The sequence below is a fragment of the Passer domesticus genome, chromosome 14 (assembly GCF_036417665.1).
Source record: "Passer domesticus isolate bPasDom1 chromosome 14, bPasDom1.hap1, whole genome shotgun sequence".
In the NCBI taxonomy this organism is placed as follows: Eukaryota; Metazoa; Chordata; class Aves; order Passeriformes; family Passeridae; genus Passer; species Passer domesticus.
Window position 1 is genome coordinate 6203534 of NC_087487.1, and position 17800 is coordinate 6221333.

General features: G+C 37.9%; 1 protein-coding gene and 1 long non-coding RNA gene across 4 annotated transcripts in view; one reads left to right on the forward strand and one right to left on the reverse strand.

The window, feature by feature from the left end:
* The window catches only part of THSD4 (thrombospondin type 1 domain containing 4), a 272344-nt gene that overhangs the window by 161679 nt on the left and 92865 nt on the right, over window positions 1-17800 (forward strand). The gene's annotated exons all lie outside the window — the stretch shown is intronic.
* Window positions 19-10598, reverse strand: LOC135280889 (uncharacterized). Its single transcript, XR_010347696.1, has 3 exons — window positions 10212-10598; window positions 4303-4504; window positions 19-601 (listed from the first exon to the last, which is right to left on the reverse strand). It is a non-coding gene; the product is annotated as an uncharacterized LOC135280889 (long non-coding RNA).

Consider the following 17800-nt stretch of genomic DNA (forward strand, 5'->3'; position numbering starts at 1 on the left):
TGCAAGTTTGTACTTTTCTTGTTTTATGAAGGGCAGTTCTTAATTACATTCTTTCCTTTTCCATTTTAATTTTTTTGTTTTGCCCATTTGGCAAGCATTTTAAATCATGACCTGAATAATTTTATATGATCTCTGTCAATAAATCCTGAGATAATTACTTCAAAAGTATTACTCCTAATGCCTTTGCTTGGATACAAAGTGCTCATAGTAGGCAGCTAAATGGATGTTACATTCCCATTTCCCAGGATGCTGGGAACAAGCATTTACCTGTGAGTTCACACTACAGCAGTGAGAGTCTGCCTCTAACCCATTTAGTTCCTGCACCTTTTTTCATCATCACACTTGTCTTCCAGTATCCCCTCTCAGTTAATCAGGAGTATTAGTCAGAGTTCTTCTCCTCCCACTTGACTCCCATCTTTTCATTATCAGCTTCTTCTGTTCCATTCCTGAGGCTGAGCTTTTGTTGCTAACAAGTGTTACCCCTGCTGCAGTCGGTGTTCTCTAACCTCTTCTTACTCCTTACTCCTTATCACTGCAATGTCAAAACTCTTCCAGGAATGTTTTTCATTTTAGCCAAGGGACCACACAGCTAGAAAAAAATCTGCACAGGGAATAAGAAAATAGTGCAAAAAGAATATAATCTTTGGTTTTGCCATTTTTAATGGCCCTTTTCTAGGCACACTTAGGTTTGGCTGGAATGTTTGTATTTGCAAACTTGCAGTGCAACTGTGCTGCCTTCTTGTCTTTCCACAATTCTAAGAAACCCTTTATTCACTGTTTCCTGGTTAGGGTCTCTTGTGTCAGGGGATGGATAGTGGAGACTTTCATGATCATGTTTTTATCTAGTAATACTGGTTAAAAAGTTATTACTCTCTAGACAGCTACCTATCGTATACAAAAACAACATTGGAAATAATCTGTAAAATGTCTTAAGCTAGCCTGGCTTTGGAAAGTCCAAAGCATTTGGTTTTTTTGATGGAGCAGTGTGAAAGGTGATTAGATCACTCCCAATTAAAATGCAAAATTTTTACTAGCTCATGACCAGCTCAGATCAACAGTAACTTTCCCAATGTTTGAGTTAAATTAAAAATATTCTAAAATATCTAACATTTGTTGCATTCATATTGTACTTAAATAAGCAGTAATGACATCATATGTCAGTCTGAATTTATGACATTCATTGCTATTATAAGTTGATCTCCTGCCCTTATATTTTCTGTACTAATCCTGACTTGTGCTGGAAACTGAATGAAACTATAGTTAGGTATTAAAACTGTATAGCCAAAAGCACAAATCTGATTGGTATAAGACTATATTTTATAAGTATTAGTCCACAGCTTAGAAACAATGTGGTGAAAAGTTCAGGTTTTGAAAACATGGTGAGGAAAATGCTCATTAAAAAGTTTGTATATGGTAGACCAATCATGACAAAAGTCATGTGCCTGAATTAGCCAATTGCTCTGTCAGCCTGACAGCATGAATGTCATCAGCGTATATTTCTTAAACAGATGCTAAATTGTCCACAATGTTCTAAGTCTCTCCGTGGCTGAGCTCTTTGCTGCTTGATAAGTCAACTGAATTTAATCTTGCATGGAGTGAAGTGTCTTAAATGTGCAGCGTTGTGCTCCTTCCATTAAGTTAACAACTGCCCCAGTGTTGTGTGATACTGTGTACTCCTGTGGATTTCAGTTGAAAGATTGCCTAGTTTTGCCTCTTTAGTCCATCAGAGTTTGATGTTTGTGCCAGATTTTGTTCTGTTTGTTGAATAAAGAAATATAGAACACAAGGCATGAAATTAACACAAATATCAGACTACTAAGGAAAAGAAAAAGTTATTAATGTATTCACATCAACCGCTTAATTACCCATTAAAATCATTGGCATAATTTTTCATACGGTATTAGTAGAAACATATTCAACAGACATTCAGTGACATCTGTCTGAAATGTGCCCTTCCTTTTTTCAGCTATTACAAAGAACATTCTGTTTAACTTTCATTTTGGTTTGTTTGCATAGTGACAGCAGTCTAAAATAATTTCCAGCTTACTTGCATATATATACTAAATTTCCCTAGTGTCACCAGCTATTTGATCACAGAACCATGGTAGCTGTCCTTGACAGATAGTTCATGCAGAAGCTTATCTCACGCTGTGTAATGTGAATTTTAAATCAATCTCTTCAGTTTTCTTGGTTTGTATAGTACATGCTCTCAATATACATTATCCTGCACATATAAACTGTCAGTATCAGATGTTTGGAATTTGTATTAACTTCTGTGTAGGATTTAAAACATGTCTGCATAAGAAGAGAATTGGGGATCACCAACTACTCTGTTTCAGTAAGGAAGTTGCTAGAGGAGTGCTATAATTTTTTCATATTGTTCTGAAATATTGTTCTTTGTAGAAATGTCATTATTGCAATTACCTGCAAATAACTGTTGGACTAGAAGAAACTCTTGCAGAAATAAGCAGCATCCATGAGTTGAAAGAATATTGTTCAAAAGTCACGAGGACATGTGCATGGCTCTCTAATAAGAAAACAGACCTGTGAGTAGTAAAGACCTGTGGAGGCTTTTCTGTTACTTCCTTGGCAACAGCTGCACAAAGACTGTGAAAGAGGGAAGCTGTCATTGTGTGGGGGTCATCTGGGCACTTTAAGAACTTTTGTTTCTCATTTCTGTCTTCATTTAGGGATTGACCAGAAGGAATGTTGAATGTAAACCCACTGTAACTTTGGAAGTGATGATTTGAACTGCATCTTCAAATCAAACTATCAAAGGCTAGTAGTTTTCTATCTATGTCAGATTTCTCTGAAGTTCTCTAGTTCTCTAAATTTATTAATATCTTCAAAATTGTGAAGTTTGGTCTTCATTCAATGCTGGTCTTAAAATCGAAACTTGATTTTGAATTATATTTGCATATGGCTGTCCATCTAGGAACACAGACAGCTCATTTCACTTGTGCTTAGTTATAAGAACCTAACTTTTCAGAGTCCCTGACCATTGCCATAAACACAAGATCCCCATTAGCCCTTCTCATATGGTACATTGAAGAGAGGACAGAGGGAGCTTTATAGGCTGTGTAGCAACAGAACATGAAGCTTAACAGAATTGCTTCTCTGTACAATTGCAGTTCTTTCTTATTGTAAAGCTAGTTTAGGAAAAGCCTCATTTAGGGAAATCCCAAATCCTCAAGTCAGAGGTGGATTGTAAAGACTTACTTGCCTCTGGCTGAAAAAATGCTAAAGGTAGCTGCAAAGAAAGATTGAACTTCTCTAATACAGCAGTTCATAGCAAGTATTAAAGCCCCTGTGAGGAACAGTTTCATACTGTCTGATTGTCATGTCCGACGTTTTTATTGCACAAGTGCTTAAGGTGCTGTACTTCTGCCAGCACACAAATGAATTCTTTCTAATGTTTGCTGGAGGATATATGGTCAGTGTCCTGGCAGTTCATATGCTTTTGCTGTGGAGTTTTGATCTTGATTTATGCAATTTTTAAAATATCAGCATTGTCCACTCACTTTGCCATAAGATCTTTTAGTTCTAATGGTGAACCTGAGCATTTTATGCCAGTATGTGTTTTCAGGAATGAATATTTTGTCTTAGTTTGAACTCTTAAATCACTGCAGGCACACAAGCACATGGAATATTCAGTGTTTGCTAACTTCTCTATATGAAATACTGATCAGAAAAAAAATGTGTTACATAAAGATTCTCACTTTCATGTCACATGGTGGCCAGACACGGCAGCTGAAACCCACATTTAGAAATGAAAACATTTTAATATAGTGAGAGTCGATAGACATGCATCAAAGTGAAATGTTATTTTTGTAGTGATCCGCAGGCTTCAGACCTCCCAAGCTAATCATAAACTTTCCAGGCAAATACAGCTAATTTGTTCTCCTATTGCCACTGGCCTCCAACTCCCTTTCCAAAGGGAGGCATCACACTTGCTGCTAGCTAGAAAATTAGCAAAAGGCCTTCTATTTCTGCTTTTTTCTTTAAGCCTGTTATGTGTGTGATACTTTGGTTGTATATCCAGTGTCTATGGGTGTGTCTTAAATGTATTCCTGAATAGAACTGGGATGAGCTACCCTCTCCTTCTCTCAGCTTATGTTGCACAGGTTACAGCAACCATATGTTCAGGCCTCAGGTCCTCCTCTAAATCATGCCCCCCTTTCTTCCTGGAAATGTTAACCTGGGAGAATAAAAGGGGGTTTTGTGTATTTGTCCAGACTGTCCAGATGTAGAACATTATGCCCAGTGTTACAAAACAGTGAACTTCTACAAAGTTACACCAACCATTTTTACTTGTGTGGAAAAGGCACTTTGAGATGCAGAACAGGTATTCCAGAGGACAGCTTAAGATGATTAAGGTTGCCAGATTGCATCAAGTCAGTCTGGTCAGAGCTGCTTTGAATTGGCAGATGCTGTTCATCAGTGTGTCAGCAGGCTGGAGCTGAACAAGATACAGACCCTGGAGGTGCTGGACATTTGCAGTTCTCTAAGAAAAAAAAAAAAGGCAGAATTGGAAATAGCACCAACCAAATGAAAGCCAGTCTGAATCTGTACAGGTGATGGTTACAGTTTGTCCCCTCTGCTGACAGAATATCAATTCCTGTGATGCTTTGGTAGCTGTATCTCTTACTGCTTACATGTTAAATGGGGCATCCCTGAGTATGCATTCCTTTTGAAGCTTAAATAAGCTTTTTATCATCATGATTTCATTTTTTTCTTCAGCATTCCCATGGCTGATGGGTTAAATGAGCACGTTTCAATCAGTTAAAGAAGAGAGATTTGTGTGTAGTATGTGCCTATAAAACACTGTAGGTTCAAAGAGCAGATGAATGTATAAGTTAGACAGAGGACCTTGATATCAATTACTAAAAGAAAGCACAATTCATCACAGATAGAAGTGTAGAATTTCTTATTTCTGAATATCTGTTCAAACTCAGACTTGAATGGAATTTTAGTTGTAAAAGGAAAAATTATCTACAAAGATGTATTGTAATATGATTTGAAAGGTTTTGATTTTTGCTATGGTTTCTTTTCCAAATAGAGACAAAACCAAGTACATTTTTAAGATTTCATAGCCTGTTATATGAAATGATCGAGAGCCAATCTAAGAATTTTAAGATTGTCTGCAAAAGTATGTCACAGAAGATTAAAAAAAGTGAAATCAGTCTATTTCAGAAGTAGTGTGTTTATACTGCTGCTGTTGTATTGGATTTAATTGTGTGGAATAGGTGGGTTCACATGCTCAATATATTCCTGGGAATTTCTGTATTCCAATGTCCCCACAGACTAAGCAAGTGTATGCTCAGAGTAAACATTGTGTGATTGATGTGAGTAAGAATAGTGGTGGTAAACTGGGGTGTGCTAAAGCCTGATGGAATTCATGGCAGAATGCAGAATTAGATGCAGAATTGTCATGCGTTGCATAAAAAGTCTGCTCTAGAGCAAATGAATTAGAACTTAATATCATATTAAATTAAAAGTTTGTATTTCTTAAATATAATTTCAATCCACTTTTCCAAACTTGAAAGTAATTAAAAAAAAACTTGCAGCTCAGAAACTTGTTGCAAATCTGTCAGTTATGCACATACTGTACAATGATGGCCAAGATGGGTGCAGCATGCAATACATTCAAAGGTTTGACTCTTACAAAAATGTTCACCATAGTCTTACCATAGTCCATGTTAAAACAGAGCTACCTTAAAATAATTTTTCAAAACTTCTCTGTAGTCCACCGATCACATCTGATAAACTAGTAACAGTCCTTATTGCAGAGCAGCTGTTAGCTGTCTTTTCTCCTTGTGCTTTAGGAATTACATTGATGAGTTTACTTCAAATCCTTAGTTGCTTAAATGCAAGAAGAAATTTTGCTTTCAGCACTTCTTTCAGAATCACACTTCTGAGAATTTTCTTTGTCCCTTCAGGTGTAAGATGTACCATCCTGTAGCTGATCAAATTGTTCTGTTTGCTTTCAGTTTGGAAGAGGAATGTTAAATTAAGCATAATGGGGATGTCTTTTGGATTAAAACCCTATTTATTCTTCCAATTAAAACATTGTGTTAGAATGAAGTTGCTTAGAGAAGACATTTGTTAAGGTAGGGGGTGTCTGTGTGTTGCTTTTTGTCAGCCATAAAATGGACAGTCCTTGCTTTGCACTACTGTGTCCAATTAAAAAAATAGCTTTTTTAGTCTAGCACCCTTTATGGTGATGCTGTTGAATATTGGCTTGTATATTTCTGTAGGGTTTTGGTTTTTTCCTTCTAACTTTTATGCAAAATGACAAGGTGACAGCAGCAGACTTTCTCAATTTAGAATTTGCTGGGGAAGCTATATTTGATTTCAAATCTAAACCTATCCATGACTTTTTGTTCCCATGTAAGTACAAGTTGTTTTTGTAACATGGCTATTGTGTGAAGGTGAAAACGAAGTACTGCTGTTGGATTCTCCACGCGGGTCTCTGTTTTGAAAGCCCCGCTTGCCAAAGATGTTCTTGTACTTAAATAAGCCTTATGGGCAGGATAATATTGCAAGAGGAATGAGAAGGAGCATTAATATGGCTGAGTGAGGCCCTATATGTTTTCCTTTGAAATATCTTCCCTGCTTGCCAAACCACCTTGGCAGGGAATAGCATGAAGCCTGGATGGGGAATTATGGATGTGTCCTATATTTTTCTCCACGATGAAAGGAATAGTCTGTGGCTCCTACACAGACTGAAAGGCAGTGATTGAAAGTTTTGGGGTGGTAGGACAGATGTACTGACGGGCCTAATTGATAATCTCCTAAAATACCCTCAGAAGGTGATTATGCTCTGCCTAATAATACATAGAATAGGTGATCATGCATAGGAATTTCTAAAAAACTTTTCTCTTAAATATGTTGTTCTTCCAGATATGCATATGAGAATATTTACTAAAACTGAGTATAGTATCTGCCTTTGAATCCTTCACAGTTAAAATTTTTAAGAGGAAAAGAAAAAGTCAAGTTTTTTCCTAGAAAGAAAGTATAGCAACTTGAAATCCATTCCTTACTGAACACTATCTTTAGTGTCTCTAGGTTGCAAAAAAACTTAATAAGTTACAATATATTACATGTCCTAAGAATAAGATTTTAAAAGTTTTTTAAAGATGAATGGTAAGTATTCCCTGGTAACACTTTATAATAAATATTCTCATTCAAAGAGTAGTGCTTGATTTAATTCTTTGTCTACTTTGGCTTTGGAAAAGTAGTCATTAGGGTTCCATGGCACTTTGAATTGTTTAATGCCATTTACCAACACATTTTAGCCTGGATACTGTAGTATTGTCTTGATCCAGTTGCACATAATGTGTTTTGGAATTTGAAACATTACATATTTTATATGAATTAGATTTCCGGTCTAGAATATTGTGCAGAATGTTGCACTGCAAATTTTTATCTCTGAAATCTTTCATAAGAGAGAAGAATATCAGTTATTCTCAGTGAAAAAAAAAATCACTGTATAATATTAGAAAAATGAATTCACTGAGATTGAAAGACAAGCAAAGAGTTTCAAATCAACCACACATTTTCTGATTAAAAATAAATTAACTAAATCACTATAAAACACCTACTTACTTTGAAGCTGTGAGACAAAAAAAACCAGAAAATCAGATGCAGGAAGTGGAAGCCAACTTAGGACCACAGGCCCCTGAACACCAAGCCAGGCCCTGTTCCCCGAGAAACAACCATCACCAGCCCAGGTTCCTGATGTCAGTTTGCAGGAGGCCCTTGGGACTGTCAAAGCAGCCCAGGTTGGCTGTGGTGGCACCTTGCTCCTGGGAGGCATCGCGCATTGGAATTCAAAATATTATTCCGATAGTTGAGGTTAAGTACAGGTGCTGAAAACCTTATCATTGCATTTTTTTTTTGTTGTTTTCTTGGTGCTGGATAAAATGATAAGTCTTAATTATAAACTCGCTTCTGAACCAAATAATGACAAATATGCAAACTTAAATAGAGAAAACTGCTGGTGGAAATGGTGGCTGGGGTTGTTTGTTTTTTGTCTCTGGGGGAATTTATGTATCTGTGTGCCTTCCTTCTCCATGTAGCTTTCCGACAGTATGGCAAACTGCAAAAATCTTTAAGTGGATAAAAAAGTAAAGATGAGGTAAATATATTTTTAAATTTTATTTTCCATATTGTTTGTTTTGTTATTTTTTGGATGCTTCCTCAAATCCTTTGACATTGTATTTAAACCAGCAGTTTTAAGTGGTTTGCAAAATGCCTGTGAAAAAGGCAAATCAAATATAACCCAGCTATGCTGCCAGTGGCCTGGCAGGGTTCTAACACTGGTACCCAGGCAGCTAAGTTTGTGGTGAGTGCTATGGCACTGGACATGAGCTAGCACATGGAGCTGTACCTAAAAATAGGTAATATATTAATTGAGAAGTAGCTCATTGTTAGGAAATCTTCCCTGAAACATTGTTGGAAACTTATTTGAGACATGTTCCACACAAGTATGAAATTATTGTATTGAAGAGATTTAGAACTGTGTAGGAAATCTTCCAAAGAAAATCTTCCTTTCACAATGAAGGAATTTTCTGTGGGTTTTATTCACTTGGTTCTGGTTGGAATTCTGATTGTTTTCCAGCCATGTGATGGTGTTGGCTGCACAGATGTGCTTTTACAACCAGATTTCTTAAGCAGTCTGGTTTTATGTCTCTCGATGGGCCTTTAAGATTAGAACTGGTATTATTGCTAGCTTTAACCCACGTAGACAGTCTGAGTATGGGGATAAAGTAATCAGCACCATTTGTGTCTTTCAAAATGCACATAGAGAATGTTTCCTCACTTCCTTTGTTCTAGGTGACCTTTTAAGAAGTAATTTTTTTCTTTGTGTTCCTATTAGAATTATTTCTAGATTTATTTACACCTTGTTACCAGCAAGCAGTATTTCTGGATTTTGTGCCATTGTGTAGGGATTTTACACTTTAAAATTAAAACTGAAGTCCTTAATATATATACATATATATATATATATATATATATACTGATTTTAATATACCAAGGGTTAAGAATTATATATAACTGCTGACAAATAAAATGGCATGCTAAGTGACTTAAGAAAAGTTTTCAGACTACCAAACAATTTTATGCAGTCATTTTGGGCTTAACTCTTCTCCTTATATAGTAGAGAAGTGAATTTCCCTGAATTTAGACAAGTTGTTTGTCCCATGAGAACATTTGACAGTACTGAACTTGTTTCAGTTGGTGGATTCAGGAAGGGTAATTTCAAATTAAATTATACTGGATGTGCTCTGGTTACTTATAGACTCATCAGCTGTTTATTCAAGTATTTATCAGTTTTGTGAGTTGCTAATCCAGCAGTAAATGAAATATTTGAGACATGAGGATGCATAATTATTTGAGATGCTCCTTATCTAGTTTGAGCTGCATATGAATTTTCAGAATTCATACACATGCCATTTAGCTCAAGATTTAACAGAATCTGTAGCTATATGGTTCCAGTTTCCTGTGTAGCAGAAATCAGCCATGCAGAATTGGTCATTTTCAAAAATGGTATGCGTACTTGAAAGACACCTAGAGAAACAGAATGAAGTCTGCTCTAACTGTGTGCTTCCCAAGCTTGTCAGCATGTGGGACCACTGTCCAGATAGCTGGAAGACTCCACATGCACTGAAGGTTCACTTGGTTCTAATGGGCAGCATGTGTTTAATAGGATTACTTTGAAAGCAGGCACATTTATAAGATAAACTATCAAAAAAATCTACTGTATCAATAGTCAGATTCCCCAGAATTTGTTTTTATCTAGGCAATAAAGATGCACAGTTTCTATTTATTGAGAAAGAGTTTGTTCATTTTTATACATTATAGATCTGCAGAGAAAGAGAAGCCTTGTTCTAGCACTGCAGCTATGCTTCTAATTTGTACCTAATTTGCACCAGCAGCGTAACTGATCTGCTGGTGCTGTGTTCTTGACCTGGCATGGACCCCCAGTGATGAAAAATGAGCCTTTAGTCTACTGAAGGGGTAGATTTTGACCAAGGCTGGTGTTAAGTCTTTTAATTTGCAGTGCATTAGAGGCAGGCAGTATGCTGAGATCTGATCCACCAACAGTCCTGTTGGTAGAGATGGTGAACTGGGAAGATGGAATCAGACAGAATATGGAGAGATTTTTGGGAAGGAATCACTGCATGTTTGACTCAGGAGTTTAGTACCTTGTTGGGAAAAGTAGAGATGTGTTTGCTGCTCAAAGTGTAGGCTACAGTTCTATGAGATTAGTTCTCTCTGCTTACTTCAGGTAACTTGGGATGTGTAATGAAATTACTTTGGAGACCTTCCTCCTCTTTCTTCTGTTTTTGGATTCTGGATGAGTGTTTGGATTCTGGATGAGTGTGCATCCAGTGCATTTTGACCAGCATTGTAGTTAAATCCCAAGTTTACAGTCAAACGTATACATTTCTTTTGGTAACAAAACAGCTATTTCCCTCTTTTTTTTCCTGTCAGAAGCAGGTGGAAGCTTGTTATTCCTATAAACTATAAAAAATACAGTGGGTCATGATACAAGTCTTCCAAGATTCTTTCTATTCATCTTTTGGATCTTAGTCTGTGATTTAGTACCTCTGTGACATCAGAGAACAGAGGTGCCTGTGCTGTAGGATTGTCCTGGCCTCTGGTTCTCCAGCTGTCTGACCCCTGCTGGCATGTTGACTTTCTTTTGTTCCATGGAACGCTGCTCTAGTCCTGTCCCCTAATTAGTCTGTGTGATATGTGCAGTACTGACTCCTTATGAGGTTACCTCTGTTTCAAGACTGTTTATCTCCTGCCCAATACAATCTCCTACCTTCTTGCTTTTGCTTGGTTGATCTGTGCTACTGCTGGCCCTCCATTCATATGGTTAGAAAAGTGAATTTTGGCCTAGGCACAGATGTTCAGGGCTCTGGTTCGAGTGGCTCTGACCAGCCTCAGCCTGGTGCTCACACAGGCTACCTCAGTAGCCACACTTCAATTCAGCCCTGGGCCTCCAGTCCCAGTTTGAGCTGCTTTGGAGGCAGCCTTGGGGTGGCTCAGCCTCAGCCCTGTGTGCCCCTGGCCAGGACCCTGCTGGTCTGTACCCTGCTCCAAGGACTGGCTGCTTGCCTTGGCCCCGGGCTTGCCTTGGCACTACAGACTGGTTTGACCCTGGATCTGCCCCCCCTGGATCTGCCCCCCCTGGATCTGCCCCCCCTGGATCTGCCCCCCCTGGATCTGCCCCCCCTGGAGCTGCCCCCCCTGGATCTGCCTGTCTCTGACTTGTGGTGGCAGTGGCACAGAGTCCTGGCCAGTGAAAGCACCTGCCTTGCTGCCCTGTTGGAGCTTGACACCTGACTGCCCATCCCTTTAGGGACCCCTGTCACTGCTGTCACTACTCCCTGACAGTTTTTGAAGGTGGCTGATACTGTTTTATTGCTTTAGTAAAGTACTAAGCAAGAAAAATACCATCCAGCTTTTGCAGAGCTTTCTCTTTGTCTTTAGCTGGCAGGAGGTGATGCTCATTTCTTGCAAAAGTAGATTTTACCATTATGTTTTTTACATAATTTCTATCTGCATATTGGCCTAGCATGTGCTACACTTCATCCACTCCTGGGAAGGACTCACAAATCTTCAAAGTTCTGTTTTCTCCAGTCTCAAAGAATATCATTAGCGCTTTGAGATTTTTACCCATGTAGAAAATAACAGGTCAGGGAATGTATATACAAGAAAACATGTTCTACCAGGGCTTCTTCCTCTGAAAGAATTTCTGGATTGTTTCGTAGCAAAACTGAAAATTACTATTACATTCACAATCCTACCTGGTTGGTTTTCTCATGGAGACAGCTTGTTCCCATCATTTTATGATGGCATGTTGAATGTAGCTGTCATTTGCCAGCTGGACACTTGGGAAAATGGGTGTTACCACTAAAATCTGGTTTCCAAATTTTTAGTTTAGGACCTGAAGAGACTCCTTTATAATTCTGTTCTCATGGGAGGAGGATTCAGGAGGATTCATGGAGTAGGTTGTGGTCTATTGTGTTATGCCATTTGGTACCTTTTTTTTGGTACTTCTCTGTTTATTTGGTTTTATAATTAAAACAAGTATACTTACATGATCCAGATCTTGTATCTTTAAATTACTCTCTACATGTAGAATTAGAAGTATCAACCTTTATCCCTGGTGAAGAAGTGAAAGATTTGAAAATACCCTGTTTCAAACTCGTATTTAGAATGTTTTACCTAGGAGGAGGCCTACTTTTCCCAGGAAATATATATGAATTATTTGTATGATTTATAATTAATTTGACATAGTTACAGATTATTTAAAATTTTTCATGGGTATTTATTTTTTTAATGGACCAACAGACTTAGTCTGATTTCTTATTTTAGGTAAAGTGTCCAAATATAGCACTGGTACCAAGTATAGTTTATTCCAGTTTCATGGCAGTTGCGAAGGAACAGGTTCTAATATTTTAAAGGGTAAGGTCTGCTTTTCCTTTGGGTCCTGTTTTTAGTGGCTGCTCATTTGCCACACTTCAACAGGAAACACAGATCCAAATGCCTATGTGAAACTTGGGTGATGAGAGGTAGTTTTCTAGAAATATGTGTCTCTTTTTTCATGCATACAGAAAAGGAGATTAAATAGGATCCATCAAAGAACTCTTTTCCTTTTGGTTTCACCACTCTTTTGTGTATAGGAAGAGGAAGAAGACAGCATGAATAATGTTGAATAATATGTTATGAAAATACTTAATAAAATAATATCAAAGTTTAAGTGTGAGGAGAACCAGAATATGGTGCTAAAATATTGATGCCTTATTAGGAAAACAAAGACATTGACTAACAAATGCAGAAACAAAAAAATTTGTCACAAGATGAATGGTAGTCATAAAAATTAGAAGTTCAAAGAATGGTGTCCACTTGCTCTGTAGTCAAAATGTAGTGTTGGTCAGAGGAAGGAATGCCTCATAAATGTCGTCTTACTCTCCTTGCACTATGCAACTGCTGTCTGGGGAGGCAGAGAGGTGCTCTGAGAACTTGGGATACAAACCAGAATTCTATCATCAAAATACAGAAAATTGGAATATGGCCATGAAAAACACACATTCCAGCCCAGCCCTGGGCAGGTGATAAGCGAGGTCCTTTCCTCCCTCTAGCACATCGTAAGGCCAGAAAGGGGAGAGGGATAATAGATTCAGTAGCCAAGAAAAGATTCAAGATGATAAATTGATTTGAGGTTAATATTCAGCTCTTTGAAGTTGGACCTTCTTAGTAAAGTCTGGCTTTGTAATCAAACGTTTTAGCTTTAAGAAGTCAAGAGCAGGGAGGAGAGGAAGGAAATGCTGAGATTTCCTTTTAAGGGTTTGAGTGTAGTTTAAAAGCACCGTGCACTGCTGGTACCATGGCAGTAAGAGGAGAAAACGGGATGGTCATGAAGGTAACTTGTTCTCATGGAAGGAACTGACATCTCCCACTGCTGTAACCTACACTGGGCTGACCTAAGTGTAGGCCAATGTTAGAAACTTGCTTTGTAATGCTGTTCTCACAGGATGTCATAATGCCTTTTTAATGGTGTGTACTTTCTAAACTGATCTCTGTTTCCTCACAAAAGAGAAGGAAAAATATGAGAAACAGAAAAGAAGTCAAACTTGGAGTGACTTTAGATGACAAACATGTGGAAAAATGAGGATTGTGCAGTTTAGGACGAGAAAGAAGCAGGAACAGAAGTTGAAAGTTAAGTTGGAAAGTAGTTAACCGATGAAAGTATTAGTCAGGACACAAAGTGACTGTATGGAATAATTGATTACAAACTCTTTAGAAGAGCATTTTTGCACAGCAACCCTTTGTCTGTTCCATAACTGTACAGTGGGATCAAAAAATTATTAGACATACAGTTGAGAAGTAAATCTCTAGCTTTATTATGTAAGGTAGCAGCAGGAGACCTGCTGCTCCATGCAGTGGAGTATGCCAAACAGTATTTCAGTTTTAAGGACATAGCTATGCCCTTAAATCTTTCTTTGTGCAAGAAATTGTGTGAAGTCAGCTGCTTTGCTAACAAAACAATTGAGCAAAAGGGTACAAATAAAGGCTGTGAGTTACTTGGGAAAGTGTTAGTATTTCATATACTAAATGGATTTAAAACCAAGAAAGAACGTTGAGGTGCAGTGGAATATGTGTGAGGCTCTGGGATTTGTTTCCTCCAAGGTGCTCCACATCTGGGCTTCCCTTCACAGGGCTCCATGTACTTAACCTCAGGCTGCAATCATAGCTCACCCTTTGTCTTCTTCCCCAGGCTGTGGGTTTGGTTTGGTTCAGTGGCATCTATAAAAGTCCAAGTACTCCTTGGTCCTTCTTGTACCTGTTGTGATTTCAGCTGCTGAAATCCAGAGTCATTGTGATCATGGCTCTTCCACAAGGACTGCAATAGCAAGAACTGCTTTAGCTGTAGAAGGCAGAGGATAGGAGAGAATCTCTTGCCCTTTTTCATCACCCTGTCTGCCAGTGAAATGCAGAAAGCAGGGGAGTGGATGTATACACCTTCATGGGGGTAAAGAAATCCCTCAGTGCTTCAGCTGCAAGTATTTCCTGAATCCAAGAAGGTAGGGTAGGGAAAGGCATTTTTCTTTCTCCATCCTTCTCAAGTACACTGTTTTTTTTCAAGGAAAATGCATTCTTTCAGCAGTCTAAATTACCTGTCTGCTCAGTCACACATAATGTGGCAAGAGACTTTTTAAATTCAAGTGTTTAATTTAACACAAGCATTATTTTAAAAATAAAATGAAAAGAAAATAACTTCATAGAAGAAATTTTGAGTAAAATGTTACGGCCAGTGTCTTTCAGTAGTTCAGGCTAAAGCACAGTGGTAATTTATTTTAACCTTAATACATCTGAATAATTAATTCAGAAAGGAATGCTTCCTGGAAAAATGAAATGAGGTAATGATTGGAAATGCCTATCTGACAGCTATAAATATGGCAGCCATCTTTACACATGACTTCATCAACATAAAAATTTTCTCCCGTCTTTTTTTTAAAGTAACCTGTAGATCACCAACTGGAAAAAAAATGACCATTTAAAATAAAACCAAAGCATACTAGATTTTCCGCTTGATCATGTAATGTGTACTGAATTTCTTGTACATTCAGCCTTTTCCCTCCTCTGTTAAATTTTTACATGGAACACTGAAATAAAAACCTAACACCTTTTCTTAAATAGCAGTAGAATATGCAGTGTCTGCTGCTTTTCCTGGTAGTGATTCCTGGAAGATGGTGTCTGTCCAAAGCAAATGAATGCTATTTTAATTACTTGTTTTAAGAAACAGTTCAAGGTTGGTTGTGCTGTAGCAGCAAATTTGTTTTGGCCTTCATCTTACTTTTAAATAGTTTTTTGATTCAGGTGTTTCAACTAAGCTGATTCAGTAGCATTGATGTTGCACCTGTAGTGACAAAACATGAATTAGAGTAATTATTTTACTTGTATGCAAAATGCATAGAAATTGTCATTGTCTTGTTCTAAAGTAACTCAGCCTGAAATATGTAGTCATCCTGCATGTTATCTTGCTTTAAGAATTTGAGAGTTAAACTCTACAAACATTGAGGCTGTAGGAAGTAAAAAGGAAGTCTTTAAAAGCTGCTTTTGACTCATGTTTTGTCTATTATTACTTTTATATTAGGAATTTGGTCAACTTTCTAAGCTGATATACCTTTAGCAGAAAGCAGTAGCTGTGATACTTTTGAGAAGTTTAACAAACTTGTCCTCTTTGAAATTCAGGTGCAGTTGCCTCAGGAGGAAGGTAGTAAACAAACTTCATAAACTAATTGATATTTACAAACTCTTTGAGACTGACAGCTGATTTTTTCACAGATGCATGTCAGTACTTTCTTAATAAGGACTGTACTATCACAAGGTCCTTTTTTGTTTTGTGTATTTTTATTTGTAAGAGTAAGAGACAGGAACTTTCTCCCAAAACATTGTGATGGCTTTTTCTGGTTTTGGTTTTGGTTTTTGTTTTTCTTTTTTTAAACTACAATTTTGGACTTTCTATCTCAATTATATACCTAAAATATTATGCTATTATTTTTGCTATGTTTCTAAGTAAAAGCAAAGGCATTTTTATGTTGAAATTACTGACATCTTATTTCTTCCATTTAACTGTTGCAAAGTATTTTGGTTTCTCTATCTGCTACTGCACAATTTCATATTTGAAATAGCTCATCAGTCATAAATTGATTATTTCTGTTGCTCCAGTACTTTTGTAAACTGCAGTGTAGTTATTGTTGAGGTTTGCAGAGAAGTTCTGACCATGGCTGCAGCGGTGCAAGTTGGGCACAGTGTTAAGTTTCAAGTTGCTCTGTGCTGCAAAGAAAGGCTGTGCTTGTGCTTATGAACCAGCACAATTCCATCCAGTTCACTGGGATAAAGCTTGAAGGCACAGGAGCAGGTATGAACAGATCTCTTGTCTTAACATGGAGAACAGAGCACCAGCTTCTGAAATTCAGGAAATTCTGCCTGTATTTTTCATAGAGGAAAAATTAAATGCATATGGAAAGAATTAGTTATATGACTTATTAAATGGTAATGTAGTACAGCTTTTTGTGCTCAGAAACTCATCCTAATAATATTCAGTTGGCCTTCAGTAAGATTGTTCATTATTTGCAGAAAATATACTGCTCTGTGGAATGATCAGCAGAGAGGAGACTAAAATCACAGGTACTCTTCATTTCCTTAAATTTGCTTTTCTGCCTGCCATTAAAGAAGATTGACAACTGTGTCTGTGCTATATATTTATTCAGAAAAACTAGTTCATTTTGTGAAGAACAGCAAAACAAGACAGTTTAATTTTATGGAAGCAGTAGTCAATCTGCGTGAAGAAGCTTTCCTCACTGGAGCTTCAGTTACACACTGCAGTCTGAAATGGTGTGTTCTTTTAAAACTTTTTCAAGCACTAAATCTATTTTCAGAGTATCATACTTGCAGCTCTTCTGTTGGAAGCGTTTTGAACTCCAGTTTAGTTGGCAGTTTGCTCACTATCCTTTTTCCTTTTGTGGTACATCTAGATATTTTAAAAAAATATGGAAGGACAGATTGGCTTCCTGACAGGGTTTTGATGGAAAATTTCCTTAAGTTTATTTGGCTTTACATTTTTAGTCTGAAGATTTTGCCATAGGCAGCCAGTGTACAAAGTACCTGTAATGGCAGCTCTGCATTTAGCTGTCAGCACCACGGTATAATCTGCAAACCTTCAGCTTGCCTTAAAAGGGGAGAAAATACTTTACTGTAGGTCTTGAAGGGAGATGTTGTGTTTGTGAGAACATGGTAATGGAAAGTTCTCAATGATTTTTGTCAGAAAGTACCATTAAGGTTACAATGTCAAGTTTTCAGAAGCTGCAGATTTGGGCTGTCAGTCACCATTCTACAGAGTCCCCAGCCTGTGATCATTCAGGAGAACCACTCTCAAGGTCCATACTGAAAATCTCATTCTGCCTCCTTAAACGTTCCGAAGCTTGTACTGCTCCCTCAAGGGGAGTCACCTGAAGGTTCTTGTGCCTTGAGACCCCAGTCCTGGCCGGCCTGCACTGCAGGGCCTCCTCCCTGGCGTGCCCTCGCTGAGCATGGTGCTCGCAGGTACTGCAGTGGTGCTGCCTGCACCACAGCGCTGCAAGGCTGTGTATCAAAAGGGGAAGAGCTGAAAGGTGATCTGCTGATTTGGGAGGCAGAAATGGGCAGGCTTTTCTGGAGCTGCTGAGAAAACAGCATTGCGAGACAGGTTAGGCAGGAGAAGGTGGGGTCTTTA